We start from the raw sequence: 6,548 nt of genomic DNA, 5'->3' as shown, positions 1-6,548 counted from the left end.
GTGAACTGTGCACCTTCCCTTCCTCGTGCCGCTGTTTATTGCGCTACCAACACAGGAAGACTTTCTTTCTTCCTTTACTAACTCCTTCCTCAAGATTCATTTCAAATGTCAGTTTCTGGAAAGATCTCCCTGCCTCTTCTGCTCTGAGTTGGTTAATTATCCCTCCCTTGTCCTCGCACCAGAGCGAGAACTTGTTGTAGTCAGATCGCCTTTCGCTTTTGTTTGAGCGGATCCTGGTCTTGCGCATGGGACATCACAAGCATTCAACAAACTGGTGGAATCAGTCATCACTCTTCTATCCTCTTCTCCTCTATCTTTTCTCAGATCTTCTCTCTTTTTCACTCCTCTAATTTATTTAACTCTTATTCATTTTAAATATCTTAATGAAGCATATTATTTCAAAATTTATATGAGTATTTTCTCTTAATTTTTTTGCTATCTTTACTGTCTAATTCTGTGCGGTAGAACTTAAAAATAATAGATTTTGTGGTTTTGTTCTGATACATCAAGATGTATGCAAATATTTTATTTAGTAAAGACTAGAATTGTAGAATGCTTCATGTTCCACTTTTAAAATAGTACAACTAAGCTCTTCCTTCAAGCTTATATTCATTTTCTATTATCCATTTTATAGCATATAAAATAAACAAAGAATCTGTCAGGCTACCCATAATCCAGTGACAGTTGCAGCCTGCTTCTTGTCTATTACCTTGTTCTTCCTCTCTCCTCTGATTCTCTTGCCAGCCTTGGCTTTCTTTTTTCTCTTCCCCATATATAATATATATTATATAAATTAAAATTTACATATTTAAAATTATAAACGTATAATATATACGAAATTTTATAACATCAGGCAAAATTAAAACAATTCAATTCATGAACACCCCTCTCAAGTCCAAGCAGAAGAAAAAAAAGAAAAGAAAAAAGTCACCAGAAGTTAATCATTGACTCTCCTTCCTAATCTGGCCCAATATGGTGTCAACAGTTGTTCATGGTCTGAATCTGTATATCATTCCTGTTCATTAAGCTCATTATCCATCCTCCTCCCCCCGTCAGAACAGTCCATAGGACATAGTGGTTAAAAAAATGCATTCCCTAGAATTCAAATGATTTGCTTACACTATCAGGACGTCAGCAAAACATACCATAATGTGCTTCCCTCTCAGAACAGTGGTAAAATATATCAAAGGAGTCAACATAACACTGGAGGCTAAGTTAAGGTAAAGCTGAACTTTTTCTCTGGACCTGAGATCTCTGATCCATCTTAGGAGAAACACGACGCGCAGGCACCATGCTCATCTTCAAAGTACAGGCAAAAATCATCAGAAACATTTTGTTTCAAATTCGCATGATGAAACTTTTACTGAAAGTGAACTCATTGTACATAGCACTTCTCTGCCCACAAAGGACAAAATTTTTTGCTTGATCATGCAGAGCAGTTTCTGCTTCCCATTACCATCTTTCTCATGACCTTCCAGATACAGTCGAGGTTCATAGCAATCATTGTCAAGACCAGCAATCTAATCCTTGCCTTCACTCTTAGTCCTGAAAAGCAGCAACAGGACCATTGCAGTGACAGTCTATTTTAAATTAACCTTAGGTAAGAACATATTCTGAGGGACATTTCATGAGATACTATGCAGAATCTGATTAACAGACGTTTATTTTCTTATATCCAAAACAAGCTACAGAAACCTTAGGGAATGGGTTTGATTTGTAGTTCAGTAGCAAAAAAATTAGAAGTGGATCCTTTGAGTATGTATTACATTTGCTATATAGAAATGGCGATACTTTTTTTTTCTATCTAGTCAACAGATCAATTGGTAAAACTCTGGGTGAATTTTGTGGTTGCTACTTCAGAAAATACCAATAGATTTTCAGAGAAGATGAACATTTCAAAGAACTTATAAGGCAAAAATACTTTTGCATGTTATCAGATTGAATTGCAAGGATATAAAAGGCTATAAACTAAAAGTGTAACAACTTTCTAGTCTCAAAGTCCATTGAAGAGTTTTAATTATTAACTTGCTTGATTTATTTCAACTGTGCCAATTTCCACATAGTTTCAAATGTATGCCAATATATTGAAAGAGCATATACATCATTAAAAAAATTCAGTAGCTTGACAGTTGTGGAAAATGCTCAACATTATGACCAAGCAAATAATTCAGATTATACTTAAAATGATAATGTCTTAATTATCAGAATAGCAGGATTATTAATGAGATAATAATATTCAATCTTGGCTTGTATATTTATTATCACATCCATTGTTAGTAAGAATGTACATTGGCACTCTGCTTTTGTGATACAAGTTGGTTTTATATACCAAAAGCCATTAAATACCATTTCTTTTGACCTAGAACTTATACTTGTGAGACACTCTGTAGAAATGATCCTATATTCAGAAAGTTTTATCTAACAAGGTGGTCTTTACGATAATGAAAAACTGGGAACAACTTGAATACCATATATTAGGGAGTGGCTAAATCAATTGTAATATATTTATTTGAAGAAATTTAATACAGTCACTAACATATCTATATAGGTTATAGACAGCCATGACCATAAAACAAATGTTTGTTTTCTATTATCCATAGGGAAATACATGCTATAAATTTACATTTACAGCACAGTATAACAATGTTATAATTTTCATATGCGTACAGTAGATTGAAAGCTATACATTGGAAGATTACCTTTAGATTATGGGCAAACTTTCCCTCCTAATTTTGTGCCTTAACAAAGTTTAGGTACTGAGTATACATTCTTATTTTTAAAATTAGCATTTACTAATTTGATTTTTAGTATGTAAGATAAATAAATGAAAGTATGAATCCATCTATCATAAAAAACACTTTACACATTTAATTTTGAAGGGTGCCAAGGAAAATAATAATTGAAGGAAACACCAGAAAGTGAATAAGAGTCATTCACTCTGTTCATTACACCAGGATGTAATCTTGACGACATCATAGGAAGCACTTTAACACATTTTCAAAACATATAGTAGATTGTAAACTTTGTGAGGCCAGAGATGGTATCTTCTTCACCTTTTGGTCATCAATAATGCTTAGAGTATAGGAGGTGTTAATGAATGGTGACTTGTATTATTGAAATTAAAACAAAGAAAAGGTGAGTATGGTGGGCATGTTTTGATTTGCCTGTCTAGCCGATATTCCTCCTTTTTCAGTTCATAGACCAGAGCTGTCTTTGGGAAATGACCCCTCAACACTTTATGCCCCTGTGTCTGGTTCATCCCTTCACTTTAGTATAATGGGCAAGATTTGGCCAGTGGGATTATTTTTGCTCAAATTATTAGAAACAAACCCTGAATTTGGAATATTAAGGCAATAGGATGCAATCTTGGAGTTTCTGGTGACCCTCTTTGCCAAGAAAACTCAATAATAATGAAGCCAACACAAAGGCAAAACTAAGAAATGGAGAGAAACAGCATCTTGGTAACACCATTTGGTCACTTGGCTTGAGCTATGCCTGAATTTAGGGTATCCCCGGACTTTTCATTACACGATCCAACAAATTCCTTTATCCTCAACAGTTTTTTGTTTGTTTCTCTTATGCCAGTTTGAGTTTGGTATGTGAGCTGAATAGAGAGAGCTCTAAATTATATATAGGCTAACATTTCTTTTTCATAAGTGTGCCAACAATTATGATAGTAACAGAAAGTGATCATTTTACGTTAAATTAATCAGTATTCTATGCAAACAGCCTTAAGAAATCATTGCCAGCAATTATTGGTACCTATGTTATTTTAAAATTTTAGTAACTTTTTACCAGATAAAAGTTATGAGTCTAATGGAATTGAAGGTACTTTCCACTGCAACTCATTGAACTCATAGGATCCAAGATTTCTACTCTCCCATATTAAGATCACACATCCTATTTTACGGTGTAAATGCCTGTAGTGTCTCTTATCTTTGGTCATGTATATTTAGCAGAAGGGTCTTGTTATGGCTTCCTTCATGTGCACAGCATTCCTTCCAGTTCCAAGTCTTTTAGAATAAACTGTGTCCCCCAACAGAGATAATAATCCTAACGGTAAGTGGCTATTTTAGGCCTGTAATTTATTTATACCCAGCACTTTCTGCGAGTGCTGTATAAACATGAAATTTGTAACTGTATTTCTGTAAGACATATACTTTGAACTTTCATAGGAAAGCACATTTTCTTGACATGCATTATGCTAAAAACTAAAGAACTATAAGGGCCATATGGATGTTTAGATTTAAATCTTCTCTGTACAACCATAAATTTGTGGTGGAAAACAGATCATGCCACATTTACATATTTAAAATAAATTCTTCTCTTCTACAGGAGTCTCTGCACTAAGAATGTGATTATTACCTGATCTTAATTCCAGCTATTATTACTCCTATTTTATGAAGAGACTGAGGCATAAGGGTTTAAGTGCCCGGCCCGATAGTATATTGCTAATAAGTAATAAAGCCAGCTGTTGAGCCCAGGGAGTCTAGCTGCAGAATTTAAGCTTTTAATCACTCTACTACATTATCGATGACTTAATTAGGTTGTTAACATAGATTAAAACAAACATACAAATCACATAAAAATAAAATAGAGCTCTTTCTGTTTTTCAAAAAAGGATTTTATTTATTTATTTTTAGAGAGTGGGAGGGAGGGAGAAAGACAGAAAGAGAAATATCAATGTGAGAGAGAAACATTGATTGGTTGCCTCTTGTACACATCCGGACCAGGGACTGAACTGGTGACCTTTCATTTTGCGGGGTGATACCCAACCAAATGAGCCACACAATTCAGGGCAAAGATAGAGCTGTTTCTGAAGAATCTGATGGCAGGAAATTGGAAGAGATTAATTCTGTTTTTATTTAATGATTTTAAAGTAATCAATTTTATTATAATAAATTGTTTTATTATAAAGTACTTAGGTAAGGAAAACTTTGTGTATAAGTAGAAAATGTGAGAGCAATATTTCTGATGTGACCAGTTTGCAAGCCAATGGCTTGGAATTAACTTTTGCAGGTATTTTTTGTTGCTTTCAAGAGACAAAATGGGAGAATAAAACATGCAAAGGCAGCCTAAAAGAAATAGGATCAAGAGAACCAATTTTGCAGAACCATGGAGAGTATTGTGGGTTTGCTTGAACTTAGCAATGCCTTGCATCTCTTCAATAGGCCAGTATATGCTAATTTTTTCAGTATCACCAATTTAATTTTTGTAACACATTCTTTCTCATTTTCATAATATAGGAAGATGTAATGATGACTTCATTAGATGGAAAATGCATCCCCACTTTCCAGGACCGGAGAGCTGAAGAAATTGAATCTTTGAATTCTTTAAGCTATAGGCATATGCATTTAGATGTACACCTAGATACGTATGCTTAAACATATACAAACAGAATTACACTTAGATGCACACTTATAAACTTAGGTAACTACTACTATTTCTATATTCTCATTCTTTTCTTTTCCCCCAAAATAGCATATATGAAATATTTAATAAAGGTGATTTTATTTTCTAATTGAAAAATCACATTTCAATGCAAAAACAAAATATATTTATTGGCAGCTATAGTTTTGGCAATAAAACACTACAAGATATCTTTTAGTTCTTGTTCTAGAGTTTTTATTTCCCAAATCTTCCAGGCTCATAATTACAAAGTGGCAGTTATATTATTATTTTCACCTCTATATACAAGAAAGAATTACTCTTAGTGTCAAATAAACAAAATAAAATTTTCTTCCTTTTTTACTCAACAGCCTGAGTATTGGGCTGGACCTTCACTTTTTAGTTAAGCATTAAGTATAAATGTAAGTAGTAAGAGCAGGGAAGAGTAATTTCTGGTATAAAAATGTATAAAGTAAGTAGTTTAACAGCCATTTTCCTTAACTATAGAATAACTCTCACATAAGAGCTCACATGCCAGTATTCTAGAATAGCTGGCGGTCGTTTCTAAGAGGTGTAGATTATAAGTGCTTCTGAACACATCTTACTAGTCTCTAACTTGCTTATTGCTCAGCAAGACAGAATTCTCACATGCCTGATCATCATTTTGCGTTCCTTTTCAAAGAGACTACACTTAGTGGCAGTCAGACTTAGGTTCAAAGGTTCACTTCTCCATTATCTGTGGGTTAATGGGCAAAGGATAATTCCTTAATTTCTCATGGCTTCAACATTTTAAAAAGCTCTCATTGGACTATTTGGGCGGATTCACTGAAATGCCTGTCATGGTTCCTGATTCTTGGCAGTGGCTCAGAAAATAAGACTTACAGTTCCCTTTCTAGATCCCAAATTGAACAATTACGTTCAATAATATTTTCCCTCATTTCCTAAATTCCATCATTGATGTTGTATGCAATTGACATTGACATCTCACTAAGGCCTGAGAGGAGAAACAATGCTAAAGTCCTCAGCGCAGCAGTCATTATTGTTTAAAAAACTAAAGTGGCTGAAATACCATACTTTCAGGCGAGGGTATCCTGCAGGTAATGTACAAGTAGCTATGATGAATAGATTGATTTTAAAAACAGTTGGTCTCACATAGTAGG

This window comes from Sturnira hondurensis, unplaced genomic scaffold, assembly GCF_014824575.4.
Source record: "Sturnira hondurensis isolate 20B ecotype Veracruz unplaced genomic scaffold, ASM1482457v3 Scaffold0001872, whole genome shotgun sequence".
In the NCBI taxonomy this organism is placed as follows: Eukaryota; Metazoa; Chordata; class Mammalia; order Chiroptera; family Phyllostomidae; genus Sturnira; species Sturnira hondurensis.
This window is presented reverse-complemented; position numbering follows the sequence as displayed.